At 53.4% G+C, this 14,694-nt stretch overlaps 1 protein-coding gene across 7 annotated transcripts in view; it reads right to left on the reverse strand.

Annotated features, from left to right (window-relative positions):
* CLMN (calmin) overlaps window positions 1-14,694 on the reverse strand; it is a 111,199-nt gene that overhangs the window by 39,335 nt on the left and 57,170 nt on the right. The gene's annotated exons all lie outside the window — the stretch shown is intronic.

Raw genomic sequence — 14,694 nt, forward strand, 5'->3', positions numbered from 1 at the left:
TATAAACATATGCTCATGATAAAAAATTAAAACAAGACGGGATAGAGAGACGTAGCTAAAATCTGTTGAAATCACGTTACACTCACAGATCACCACTATTGATATTTTACTGATTGTCCTTTTAGAACCACACACACACACACACACACACACACACACACACACAGCTAAAGCACCAAGATATTCATGTACACAATTCAGTGTGATCAGCTAATGCCGCGGCATTTTTCAAAGTCTGGTCCACGGATCGCTAACATCAAGAGGTTCTGGGGTGACGTTTAAAATGCTAATCCCTGGACCCTATCCAAGACCTGCTGACTCACGCTCTCTGGCCCCAAGGCCTGAGAACCTGCATTCAACCAGCTTGTAGGGAGATACTGCACACTTTGAAAACCTGGTCTTACTGGGAAGAGACAAGTGGCACAATTTCTTGGCCATCTTCAGGCAGGGTGGAGGATGTGACTGGCGTGCCACCTGGCGTAGAAGGAGCAGGCGGCCCGGAGCCAGGTACACAAGCCCCACCACAGACGAAAAAAGGGGGACACACATATGTCTCCCGGGCTTGCCTACCGGCAACGGGCAAGACAAACGTCATTTCTTTTTCCTTCGTCGTCCAAAGGGCTCTTCCCGATAGTGGCCTTTAGTCACTGAATTCATACAGTTTGGGGGGGGGGGGTCTCTGACTCCCCTGCGAGATGAACCAGAACTGACGAGGAGGACTGCAGACCAGAATTCCCGCAGGGGACGCTCATTCTGTGACGTCCATTCAGGCAGGGCAGCTGGGAGTTCTTTCCAGCTTCAGCCACCCAGCCTGGCGAGAGGCAGGAGGCAGATGGACGGGCTGTGGCCTCACCGCTCTCCTCCTCGGCCAGGCTGGTGGTCTCAGTGCCCCAAAGCCACCTCCAGGAAGTCCTCCGGCTTTCCAGCTGCCCTCGCCCCACTCCCCATGTTGGGAGCGCCCTGGAAAGGCTGGAGTGTCCCCAGCGGTGCCCCAGCAGAGGTGCCTCGGCCCCTGGGGACATCTGGTGGCATCTGGAGAATTTTTGACTGTCACGACCAAGCGGAAGGGTTCGGACGGGCATCTAGGTGGGTTGAGGCCAGGGATGCTGTTGAACGGCCCCCTACCACAAAACAGATTTTTCCGGCCCAGGGTGTCAGCGGCACCAAGGGTGAGAAGCCCTGGAGGGCCTAAGGGACCACCCAGGCTGCTCCAGTGTCAGCCTTCCCTGCCGCAGAATACGGGGAAAAGCTTCAGCAAACGAGAGGTCTGCCAGTATCGTCCCCGAGTGCCTCCGTTTACCCATCTACACAGTGGGTCATAGTCCCCGCATCACGGGGTTGTGAGGGTCAGATGCACCTGAGCTGGCCTTACCCCGCCACGGAAGGGCTTCCCCGGGGTGCGGGGAGGGCACCATGCGTTAAAGTTATCCGGCAGGTCACCCGGCAGCGCGACAGGTATGTGTCATGGCTCAGGAGCCAGACCTACCTGTCCTCACAGTTCGTGGCCCGTCACGGGCACAGGCATGGCCCTGCAGGTGGCTTTCCTTAACTCCTCACGGGGACGGGCTCCTTTCTGGCGGGTCGGTGCTCGGGAGGCGGCAGCAAGGAAGGGGGGGCGGGGGTCACACACACAGGACTGGGACAGCGAGGCCATCCGGGGCAGGGGCTACGGCTGGTGGGTTCTGCCCGTCCCCAGTGGGAGGGGCGCTGAGGGCCAAGGCTTCACCCACCCGTCTCCGTCCAGGAGGGAGGGTGGGGGCAGGCAGGGGGGTGGGAGGCCCGACACCTTCCCACCTCTGCTTCTGTTTTGTGCGGGGGCAAGGCCCCGGCCTGCACCGGCTCCCAGCCCCCAGCCACTGTTTGCCGTGAAGCGTGGCACTATACAGAGGCCATCTCAGCCCCGGGGGACAGCCACAGCCCCCGCCTGTGACGATCTCTAAGGGGTTCCTCCTCTGGCAAGCTCTTGCCCAACCTTACGTCAGCGGCCCCCTGAGATGCTCACAGAGACTCTCCCACTCTTGCCAAACGCTCTTCTTCTCCGTGGCTCAGACCCTCTCTCATTCGAAGAGTCCTCCTCGGCCCCCTTCAGCCAGGCCACCCTCCTCCATCGGCTGGGGCTGGCCGCGGGGGTCTTTAAACAGAGATGGAGAGGCCGCTCCCTCCGGCTGGTCGCCAGGTGGACCGCCACCAGACCATGCGAGGGCACCTCTGGCCCCACAGAAGCCGGCACCCAGGGAGGCCAGCGCCCGGGGAAGCCCCCACCGGCCCCTCCGGCCCCGGGGCTGCTGGACCCCCCCCCCCCCCGGGAACCCTCGGCCACCCCGTCTGGACGCGGTTTTTGCTCTTTTCCCGTCTTTCAACACCTCCCAGAAACACAACCTCATTACGTGGCCCCATGCTGGTTCACTTGAGACATAAAACTCAGAAACAAATTAAACGGCAATTTCTTTTTAAACAGGAGAGGGGCCAGGCTTCAGGAATACCAGGCCAACGTCCCTTTGGTTCCGACTCCTGGGGGCCGCTTCCCCCCACCGGCTCTGGTGGTATTAAAGCCAAGGCCTCCATGTGGTTTGCACCAGCAGCGATTTTGCGTTTAATTTCCTTTGTTTTTCCTCCCCGAATGTTTGCTCTGACCTGCGTCCCTTTTATCAAGACTCTGGTAATAAAATGCAAAACCCTCGCCGGGACCGGAGGCCGAGCGGCGCGAGACTTACTACAGACAAGCGTACAGACAAGCGGCAGGCCAGAGCCGCCAGAGCTCCGTCACCCTCTCTGTGACTCCCGTGCTGCCTGCTCTCCTCCGTCCCTCGTGCCCGTCGCGGATGCGCCCGGGGGCATCGGGATGGAGCCCGGGTACCTGCTTGAGCCGCCGGTGCAGACTGGTGGTCTCCCCAGTATGTACCCGGGGAGACCCCAAGAAAGCTGCCAAGCGCATTCTAACTGGGGACTTAAATCCAATTCTCTCACAGGTCCCAGAGGCCACCAATTAACATACCACGTCCTGCCCCGCCGTGCCCTTGCTTCTCGGCTGCTCCAAAACCCATAACCCAGGGCTCCAAAGAACTAGTCCCAATTACACAGCAAATTAAGTTTTAAGCTATATATATTTATATATATTTAGGCTGGTGCCTGTAACAGAAATAAAAAAAATAAATAAACCCTCTCTAGTTTTTTCTGTGAGTGATTCTGTCTAACCTCAGTGCTAAATCTCAGTCCCCTTTTATGATGACGGATGACGCCAGCCGGCCATAAAAACCCAAGCTGAGGAAAAGGGATTTTTAACATCCACCCAGATGGGAAGACCGGGTCGGCTGCCCCGACGTGTCCAGCTGAAATCGAGATGGGGATTTAAGTGGCACGGGACAGATCCTTCCCATACGCATCCAGGGAGCCGATAACGATGACGATGCTCAGCCACGGATAATAAGACGTGGACCCCTGTCCTGACAGGTCCCACAAGGAAGGATGGAGAGAGGGAGAGGAGGAGGGAGGGAAGAAAAGAAGAAGGAAGGAAAGGCACAAAAGTATTCTCTTCACATACCGCGGAGGCTCACCGCATGGGCCCTTGACACCGAGATCCTTGCGGGACTGAACTCTCCATCACGGACCACAAATGTTGGGGATGTTGTTTTTACACCAGTGTTTTCGTGAAAGTGTTCTGCCTTCTGAATTCTGAGTAACTTCTAAAGCGGTGTTTTCTGGAGCACATTCTGTAGACTGCTAGTTCTCAAAGGCCTCTCTCCAAAGAGGAGTCCAATAAGTCTGAGAAATAGCGGTATAGTAAAAGCCCTGATAAGTCCTGCAATAAAGAGATTCCTTTATTTTGAAGATCACTGGAAGCCAGACCCCTTTCCTGTGTAAAATTAACCACGACTTCCTGTAGGAGCCTACTTTGGAAACACAGAGATGTTCATTAACGGGGGATGTCTCCACGGGGTCCTGACGGCCAATGAATTAGGCGGCTACACGTCCTGTGACAGAGGCTACCAAGTGTTTGCCAAAGCCTGTTTCCTTCTCCTCTTGGGCACATAGCCAAACTACATTTCCCAGCCCCCCCTAGCAGGTGGTGGGGGCCTCGCCACGGAGTCCCGGCCGACGGAAGGTAAGTGGGTCTGAGGTACGCCACTTTCAGACAAGGCCTGTACGATCTTCGGTGCTTTGTGCCCACCCCCACGGGGACAGTTCCAAGGACACAGAGGATGACGGAGTCACAAGAGGGAAGGAGACTGGACTCCTGAGCCTCCCCTTCGGGCAAGGATCACCCAGCCGCGCCGCCCGATGATGAATATCACTGTTGGACCCCAGTGAGTCAGAAATACGTGGTCACTGAGCGAAGACACAGGCATCTTGGGGTTGTTGCTGGGGCAGCTGCCTACCCTAGTGGACGCCTGCCTTTTTGACATTTTTTTACGATCTATCTATTTATTTTGAGAGAGACGGAGACGGTGTGAGTGGGGGAGAGGCAGAGAGACAGGGAGAGAGAGAAACCCAAGCAGCCTCCCCACTGTCAGCGCAGAGCCCGATGTGGGGCTCGAACTCACACACCACGAGGTCATGACCTGAGCCGAAACCGAGAGGTGGATGCTTAACCGACTGAGTCACCCAGGTGCCCCTAACATCCGTCTCGAGTGAGAACCAGGCTCCCCAGGAAGGAAGGGAAGAAGTCAACGCTAAGCCTCTTCCTGACACAGTGAGAATCACCAGATGTCCGCCGTTGAATTCTCCCGGCCACCTGCGGAGGTGGCCGAGGACGCCGAGCCTCAGCCAGGACACGTGACTTGCCCCAGCCTTGGCGGTACAGCTGGGAGAGGACCCTAGCCCGGTCACCATAAGCCAAAACTCTCCTGGTGGCACCGGGCTGGTCGAACTCCTTCAGAGCTAACATCTTACTGAAGGACCTTCATGAAGATTCTGTTTCATGCCCAGGTTGTCCAACTGAGGGATAAAGGCTGACCTGGTGTTTTATCCACAAAACAGGCCTCATAAGAATCAGCTCAACCTCTGGGTTCAGCTACTTATTCTTGACCTTAATTTGCATTTTTAAAATATTTTTTAACGTTTATATATTTTTGAGAGAGAGAGAGGGTGAGGGAGGGGCAAACACAGAATCCGAAGCAGGCTCCAGGCTCTGAGCTGTCAGCACAGAGCCCTACATGGGGATCGAACCCACAGACCGTGGGATCACGGCCTAAGCAGAAGTCGGACACTCAGCGGACTGAGCCACTCGGGTGTCCCTTAATTTGCATTTTTAAGCACATCTGTCTTCAACAAACCCCACACCTGACCTGAAATACCAACGTTTTCAAGTATGAACAAAGGCAAACCCATTGCAAGAATCTCAAGTATCAGGGTGACCAGCCGTCCCGTTTCGCCGAGGGAGACTGAGGGGGTCCTGGGACGCGGTGCGTTCAGTGCTAAAAACTAGGGAAAGGCCCTGGCCAACCGGGACGAGTTGGTTATTCTGGCTGGTGGACACGGTTCTGCCTCCAGAAAGAGCAGGCCCCAAGGGGACAGCGGCCGGGAGGGCAGAAGGCACTGGGCTCCACATGGGAGACACAGACCTTGGAAGGCAAGGTGGTTAATATTTGCTTTAAATGCGAGGGATAAAGCAAACTGTGAAATTCCCATTTACAACTCTCGCCTGCCCACAAAAGTGACACCAGTGTGACTTTAAATTCCTACCCTGAGCAAGAGACGTAGGGCTGGAAACCTGTGATGGGGGAAGGCAAGAGGTGTCAGGTTCTCCTCCAGCTGGAAGTGTCACCAACATTTCACGTTAATTAGCAGGAGAGAGGACCAGCTGCCTGGGCTGGGGCCCTGGGACCGAGCTGTGCCGAGGTGACAATTATGAACGCTGTCACGAAACCCTGGTTCCTTTTGTTTTTTTAAAGTTTACTTATTTATTTTGGAAAGAGAGAGAGAGCGCGCGCAAGTGAGGAAGGGGTAGAAGAGGGAGGGAGAGAGAGAGAATCCCAAGCAGGCTCCGCACGGTCAGCGTAGCGCCCGACGCAGGGCTCGAACCTACCAACCATGAGATCGTGACCTGAGCCGAAACCAAGAGCCAAACGCTTAGCGTACCGAGCCACCCAGGCGCCCCAACACTGGTTCCTTCTCGAGACGCGTTCGTTCGAAAACGGACAACAGTTACCTACTTACACGAGCCACCCTGCTGCGTGTCCCCGTGTGCGTGCAGGCGTGCATGTGGACAGACTCGGCCCCTCACCGTAACGCGGCTCACCTCCAACCCCCTTCAGGCACATTTAGTCCCCGGGGTCACTGTAGGGATTTTATCATCAGAGGTCTCCCTCAGGCAATAGACAGGTGGCTCAGACCTAAGGGCTGCACTCTGACATCGAGGTCAAGGTTGGATCATTGTCCTTGGGTAGAAATCCTGGAGAATGGCAAATCCCAGTTCTATAATCTTAAAAAAAAAAAAAAAAAACCAAAAAACAAAAACCCACTGAGACTAAACATGTGATTCTCAACTTTGGCTGCAAAGGACAGTCACCTGGGGAAACTAAAATGTAGGGATGCCTGGGCTCCACTCCAGACTAATTGAATCCAAACCCCTGGGGGCGGGGCCCAGGCATCTGCATTTTTTAAGGCTCCCCAGGTGATGCTGACACTGAGCCAGGGCCGAGAGTCACCGCTCTTGACCAGGAGTTGGCAATTTTTCCCGTCAAGGGCCAGACGGTAAACGTTTTAGACTTCGCAGGCCACACGGTCTCCAGCGACTTGTCAACTCTGCGGTCCTGGTGGGAAAGCAGCCAAGACAATACGTAAATGGGCATGGCTGTGTTCCAATAAAACTTTATTTATATGAACAGGCAGTGGGCTGCGGTCGGCCAAGCCCTGCTCTAGACTGCACAGGCTCCGCCGCCCGATTTAAGCGGCCGTCCTACGACTTCCTGGTGGCCGGACCTCACAGCCCAACTTTTAAAATTCGCTTTGGGGCTTCAAGAGCCGTGGTGGGGTGGGGGTGGGGGGTGGCAGGCATGTGGGAAATGAAAGAAGCAGACAAGTTGAGTGTGTTAAGCATCAACTTTGGCTCAGGTCACGTTCTCACGGTTCGTGAGTTCGAGCCCCATGTCGGGCTCTGAGCTGAGAGCTCAGAGCCTGGAGCCTGCTTCGGATTCTGTGTCTCCCTCTCTCTCTGCCCCTCCCCTGCTCATGCTCTGTCTCTCAAAAATAAAGAAACGTCAAAAAGTTAAAAAAAAAAAAAAAAAAAGAAAAAAGAAAAAGAACATTTGGGCAACCAGACTTGGACGTGCCTCTTGCCTTTGCTTTCCTTCTTCAGCAGCCAGCCTTCTCCAAGACTCATAGCGCCTGCTCTTCCCTTCCCTCACCCCTACTGAAGGCCTCCTTTGTCTGAGGAGCCCAAGGAAGCAAGAAGAAAAAGGGCCCCAAACAATCATCGCTGATTTTTTTTCCCCTCCTCTTCTGTAAAGTTTAAATGGAAACAGGTAAAAAAAAAAAAAAGCAGTTAATCAAATAGGCTACCTCCACCTTGTAGGTCAAGTTTCTCAGTAGATGAAGTTTTGTTCAAGGACCGTAATCTTCTCTCCCATGTTCTGAGCACCAAGAGGAATCCAGGGTTACTCCTTCCTCAGGGCAGTCTAGTGTTCCGGTTGGAGAGGTCTTTAAATAAGCTTACTGAAGGTTGCCTCTCATCCAACCCTGTCGTTAAGGCTGTCATCCAGAGTGTACTGGAATGCCTCTCAGGACGAGGTGCTCAGCACCTCTCCAAAAGCAGGCTTCCACGAGCTCAAAGCTACCTTTTGGAAAAGGGGCAAATTCAGCAGGTACAACAGTGAGGACACAGAGAACAAAATAGACGGCCTTCAGTTTGATATCAGGAAGGCAGGCCATCGGAGGTGACCAACAGCGCAAGGGCCACCAGCAGAGGCCAAACGTTTCCAGGCTTTCTTTTATTACTATTATTTATTTATTTTGGGGAGGGCACAAGCCGGGGAGGGACGGAGAGGGGGGAGGGGGACAGAGCATCCGAAGTGGGCTCTGTGCTGACAGGCTGACAGCGGTGAGCCTGTTGTGGGGCTCGAACTCACGAACTCATGAACTCCAAGGGCTCCCAGCTGAGCTGAAGTCAGATGCCCAACCTACCGAGCCACCCAGGTGCCCCTCCAGTCTTTCAAACCTTAGCATTTTAGAAAGAAACCAAAAACTCACAGATACTCTATAGCAGCTGACTGGATAGAAAGCCTGGTAGATGGTTTTCAGGCTGCTGAAACACCTAGTGAGCGACGAGGTTGACAAGGTTTTGTTACTTCTGAAAACGATTACGATTCCTCCATCCAGATAGGGAGGATTTCTTAGGGGGCACAGGTTGGTCGCAGGTTTCTTGCCACAGGATTCTCAGGGGCACATTTTTCTTTGAAAATGAAGCTGTGCATTTTTGCAGCAGACGAAAACACAGGAATCCACCAAAAGAAGGGACAGATCCTATCGCCAACGGCTCCTGGAACAGCTTCGCATCCAAGGTGCAGGGGCTGCTGCAAATATTCAGGTTTTCCTCGTTGGGGGCAACCAAAATCTCACAGCCAGGTATATTTCCTTTTATTCGCTTTGCTGTTAAGAGATTCTTTTTTTTTTTTAATTTTATTTATTTTGAGAGAGAGCGAGCGAATGCAAATGGAGGAGGGGCAGAGAAAGAGGGTGACAGAGAATCCCAAGCAGGCTCCGCATTGTCAGCGCAGAGCCCAACGTGGGGCTCGAACTCACAAAACCACGAGATCACGGCCTGAACCCAAACCAAGAGTTGGACGCTTAACTGACTGAGCCAACCACGCGCCCCCGTTGATTTTCCTTTCGTTTTATGGATCGGGTAAGCCACCTTACATGTTTTTGTTCAAGAAGGTAGGGTTGGGATGCCTGGGTGGCTCAGTCGGTTAAGCGTCCTACTTCGGCTCAGGTTATGATCTCACGGTTTGTGGGTTCGAGCCCCGCGTCGGGCTCTGTGCCGACAGCTCAGACCCTGGGGCCTGCTTTGGATTCTGTGTCTCCCTCTCTTTCTGCCCCTCCCCTGCTTATGCTCTGTCTCTCAATAATAAGTAAACGTTAAAAAATTTTTTTAAAAAAGAAGGTAGGGTACACTCAATGAATGAACACGTGAATGAGTAAATATGTTAATAGAAAGATTCTCATACATTATTATTGCCCCTGCCCCCTACTCCGCCACACCCCAGTGCCTGGCACATGAGTATAGATGTTGTTCAATGAGTGGAAAACCCATCTACCAGTCTGCTCATTGCACTTGGCCTCCAAAACCACCACACCCGTTCTGATATAGCCTGGATCACTCACGTTCCAGCTGCAACCTTGACCTCAAATCTGTCCATCGACCCTCACCTGCGTGGCTCTAGGAACAAAATCTGGGTCTTCGCCCTGTTTGTACCTGCTCCCTGCAGCTCCCAGCTCCCAGCACTGTTCAGGCCATTCCTGTGAGCCAGAGCCTCAGGTGGACCCGACGGGCCGGAACCAAGAAAGCCCGGGTGAGGATACCCAGGAATCAGTGAGGAGGCCAGCCCTGCGGTGTGTTGGCCCTGGAAGGGTAGGTCACTAAGGCTCTACCAATGGGAGCCTGAGCTGGAGTCTAAGTCCATGGGGTTGTTGGAGGCACCGAGCTGCCACGAAAGGATTTCTCCCAGGCCGGCATGTTTTGCACACCCATTCAAGAACCAAGAGGATGAGCCTGACTGCCTAACACCCACCTGCACAGCGGCCAAGGGTCACGACTGGCCCACGTTAGCACTGGGCACTTGGCTTAACTGAACGGCCAATTAAGAAGCTGCGTCTGACTGGCTCTCAGGAAGTAGGGCGCCGGGCCGCGTAGCACCCTTGCCCTTGAAGTGAACTTCATGACTCCTGAGAGGTTTTGGTGGTCTGGTTTTTCATGGCTAACGGTGCCGTGTATTCTGGGCTCACTAAGTGCCCCACACCGTGCATGTCTCGTCTCTTTTCTCTGACCCAGTGGCCCCACGAGACGGGTACGATCATTGTGCTGCGTAGACCCTGAGCGCTCTGCCGTCGATTCAGGGGCTAAGGGCAGTGGAAGGTTGGAGGCCAATGACACGGCCACTGGATCAAAGCATCTTCTTGGGAATCCAGACTGGGGTTGAATCCAGCCTCTGTCTGGCTGGTCCCCTGAATGGAGCGGGGGTCTGGAAGCCATTTGCTGCCACGCAGACTGGAGGGCAAAAAGAACAGTCAGGAGAAAGAGAGAGTGGGGCAAAGTGTGCAAAGGACGGTTCTGTTCTGGCTTTTTCTCAGGCTCTGCTACACCCTGGCCTTTGGATTCGGTGGACCCCTGCCTTTCTCTTAAAGGCAGTTTTTCTTAGCTCTCATGCTCTCGTGGGTTTCCGTTGGCTACAGTTAAAAGCATCCTCACTAATTTCTTCAACGAGCAAACTACGAAGAAGAAGGAGATGAGGGAACACCTATGGATTAAGAAAGGCTTAAAGGCTTAAGAGACACCAGCCAAATGCAACGTTTGGCCCCTTATGTGGATCCCGACTCAAACAAACGTTTAAAAACAAAACAAAATAATTGTGGTTTCAAAGTTCAAAAACATAACTAAAATAAATTCCTGGAAAAACACAGAATGTCAAAACGAGGGCAAGAGGAAGTAAGGAATTTACATAAATCAACAGATGTTAAAACAACAACCACAACAAAGAGTCTTTGCTGTGAACATCCCCGATTCCCATTCGACAGATGCACTAACCAAGGCAGAGACAGGTTGGGTCACCCCATCTGGTAAAAAAAAAAAAAAAAAAAAAATGGAGCCAGGTTTCACACCCAGGCCTGGTCCCAAAGCCTGTGGTCCTAACTATGACGCTGCCTCCTGACCTTGCCCATGACCGACTCAGACTTCCCGGTAAACCGGGACAGAAATCATTAACGAAACTATTCCAAGTCCTTGCAATTTAGGTCACCGCCTCCTGCCACACTGCCTGCCACCTTGGCGGGTCCCCCTGCGGATGGATGCGTATTTGCGGGGGGCGGGGGGGTGTTATCAGCAAGTTCACATATTTTACCCAGTTCTTCCACACAGAACCACAACCTGGGCAAGAGAAGAACCCTATCTCAAAATTTTTAAAAACGTTTGTTTTTGAGACAGAGAGAGAGAGAGAGAGGGAGGGAAGGAGGGAGAGAGAGCATGAGTGTGAGTGGGGGAAGGGCAGAGAGAGAGGGAGACACAGAACCCAAAGCAGGCTCCAGGCTCCGAGCTGTCAGCACAGAGCCCGATGCGGGGCTCGAACTCACGACCTGTGAGATCATGACCTGAGCTGAAGTCAGACACTTCACCGACTGAGCCACCCAGGCGCCCCAAACCCTATCTTAAAAGTCTAAGAGCTGTAAAAGGGCTTCCCGATGGGAACAGGCCAGAAGGTGGGGAGAGCTGGTGGAGAAGGCTACAGCTTTCATTACAAGCTCATCTGTATATTTCAGCTTTTTAACCACATGCCTACGTCTGGTAGAAATTTTAAGTTTGGGGCGCCTGGGTGGCTTAGTCAGTTAAGCATCTATCTGACTCTCGATTTCGGCTCAAGTCATGATGTCACAGTCCCTGCTTGGGATTCTTCTCTCCCTCTCTCTGCCCCTCCCCTGCTCTCTCTCTCTCGCTCTCTCTTTCTCTCTGAGAATAAACACAATAAAAAAGAATACAGAAATGTTATGTTTTACTTAAAAAAAACTGCTATGTACTCAACTCCGTGCATAGCACGACGTCCTATTCTTCTGTCCTCAATACCACCGGGGTGAAACGTTTACGAATGTGATATTCGACAGAAGGATCTTCTGTTCATAAAATAAATACCCGTAACAGACAAAAATTGGAAAAGTCAATAACATGAATTATTCCAAGACCGCTTATTTCCTTCCATTTTTCCTTCTACGGGGTTTTTATTTTCACTTGCTTGTTTGAACATAATTTCGACCATATTACGCCTGCAGTGTGGTATTCTGTGTGGCCTCGCCAGTATCTCTTCTCACCTTCCCTGAATGGTACTCATTGTTGCCGCTATTATTTATCCCGCTCCTTCTCTCCATCACTGTCCACTGGCTGTGTTAGGGGAAGCAGGCCGATAACCTGTCTTTTCGCTTATAGGCACAAGGAACCAGATGCGTTCAAACCTGGCGTGGAAATTGCCACAGCTCTTCCCGATCCTGGATCTTGACCCCTGACTGCAGCAGCAGGATGAAACTTTGTGGCTCTCCCCTTGGAGGAAGGTGAATGAGTTCTGATGGGGCGAGAAGCTGTGTACGGATGATGGGCAGCTTAGGGAGGGCTGCAGCAAACACTATTAGGTGCCTCCCCAGTAACCATTTTCCTCTTCTCAACTAACAGGATCCTAACTCTGAGCCAGCAATCTGCCTAGTTTAAAAAAATTTTGTTAACATTTTATTTCATTTTTTGAGAAACAGAGAGGGACAGAGCATGAGCAGGGGAGGGCCAGAGAGAGAGGGAGACACAGAATCCGAAGCAGGCTCCGGGCTCCGAGCTGTCAGCACAGAGCCCGATGCGGGGCTCAAACCCACGGACTGTGGGATCGTGACCTGAGCCGAAGTCAGACGCTTAACCGACTGAGCCACCCAGGTGCCCCTAAAGTTTATTTTTTATTTATTTATTTATTTTTTTAAAAAACTTTTTTTTTAATGTTTATTTACCTCTGAGAGAGAGAGCATGAGCAGGGGAGGGCCAGAGAGAGAGGGAGACACAGAATCCGAAGCAGGCTCCGGGCTCCGAGCCGTCAGCACAGAGCCCGACGCGGGGCTCGAACCCACGAACCTGAGCCGAAGCCGGACGCTCAACCAACTGAGCCGCCCAGGCACCTGTCCCTGCCTAGTTTAAAAACGATCATTTCCCCACCTCCCTGGTCAGGGGCCGTCCTGGGACAAGGCCTGGCCCACAAAGTGCAAGTGGAGGTTAGGCTGGGGTTTCCAGGAGTGCCCGACAGAAGGTCAGCGGAGAACACTGGAGTGTGCCCTCTTTGCCTCTTTGCTAACCCTCTGGCTTCCCGTCACGGAGCCATGGAGCTAGAAACACAAGGGCCAGAGCTCTTGGTTAAGCAGCGGCCAGACGTGGACCTGCTGGGTGGCAGGCTGGTGTCTCTGGGCTTCCTCTTGCACGAGATAGACAGCTCCTCTTGGGTGAAGTCGCCGCACGTTGGGTTTTTGCCACTTGCGGCCCAACACGGCCCGAAGTGGCGCAAATCGCGTTCTCCCGCTTTCGCGAGCCCGTCGGAAACCCATCAGGGCTGACTCACCCGCGTCCCCCTCGTTGGCAGGGAGGCCAGTCGCACCGTCTTGGGCTGCTAAAAACTAACCCTCAGGAATAAGCACCGTCACGAGGAGCACTCGTGGGCCCTTACACGCTTCTACAGCACCTTACAGCCTGCAAAACTCTTACACACGTACCCCGTCCTCGGTGGGGAAGCCAGGGGAAGATGATTCAGGACAGAATGGCTCAGCGACCACATGACAGGCAGTGGGTTCTCCATGATGTCTTTTCTCTCCTTGATGTCGCCCCCCCCCCGCCCCCCACACATCCGAGTTGTGCTCAAAAAGCCATCCAACTTCCACACGTCCACGCGAGACGCGAGAAACGGTTACAGACGGTGAAGAGCTGGGGACGCGTCGTCTAGGTTTGAACCCCTGCGGATTAGCCCTACGGGAGGTCGGCCCGAGAAGCCAGGAAGCCTGTGTCTCTCCGCAGGGTGCAAAGAACGAATGAACGAATGCAAGAGCTTGAGACACAAGGAAGGATTCATAAGGACTGTATATTGCCTCGGGCCTCTGAACAACACGGGGCAGGGTGGGGGGTGGTGGGGGGGGACTGGACAAAAGCCTCGGAGCTGATGAGCCAATTGGTTCTGCGTGTTGAGGGGTGAGCGGGTGGAGTAGGGGGGGACATTGGGAAGGACAGGTATTAGAGAAGGTGGCAAAGACCGTGAGATCTTGAAAAGGCATTAGGCTTTTAACGACAATACAGGAAATCTGGTCGGGGGACCACCTGGAACCAAACATCACCCCCTCTAACCTCTGGGTTTCCCGCGTGCACTTTTTATTTCCCATGTGGTATATGCGCTCGGCGTCTGCACGAAGTGATCCCACGTGTGTGGGGGGAAGGGGACCGGTGGGGGGGGCGGGTGTTGAAGAGCCAGAGGCAACGTCCACCTTCTTGGTTCTTCGACGGTGACCACAGGACCGCCACCGGCCGTCTTGCATCCTGGTGCAGCTGATGTTCGTTTTGGGAACGGGATCCAGTCACCCCGGCTGGAAGATGCACCCCGTATCCTCAGGAACTGACCCCATAAAACCAGAGACTCATCTCCCAGTCGAGGGGTCTTTGCCGTCTTTCAGCCGCCTCGCTTCCCTACCTGCGCCATTCCGAACGTCTTCAGTTTTAGAAACAGAACTGATGTGCCACAGAACGAGGAGGGCCTGGCGTCGAGATCACAAGCGTCATCTGTTCCCCTCCGTCGTGGAAACCAGAAACCTCAGTTTATTAAGGTGCGTGCACTGTGCTGGGTACTCGTCAGGTGGGTGTTGTTTTCTCCATTTTGCAGAGGAGGAAACCGAGGCTTAGCCAGGTCAGGGAAGGTAGTGCTCAGGGTCACAGAGGGAGGAAGGGAAATTCTCAACGTGGGGAGCAGATTCGCTCTGATTCCACAG

The sequence above is a fragment of the Panthera onca genome, chromosome B3 (assembly GCF_046562875.1).
Source record: "Panthera onca isolate mPanOnc1 chromosome B3, mPanOnc1 haplotype 2, whole genome shotgun sequence".
NCBI lineage: Eukaryota > Metazoa > Chordata > Mammalia > Carnivora > Felidae > Panthera > Panthera onca.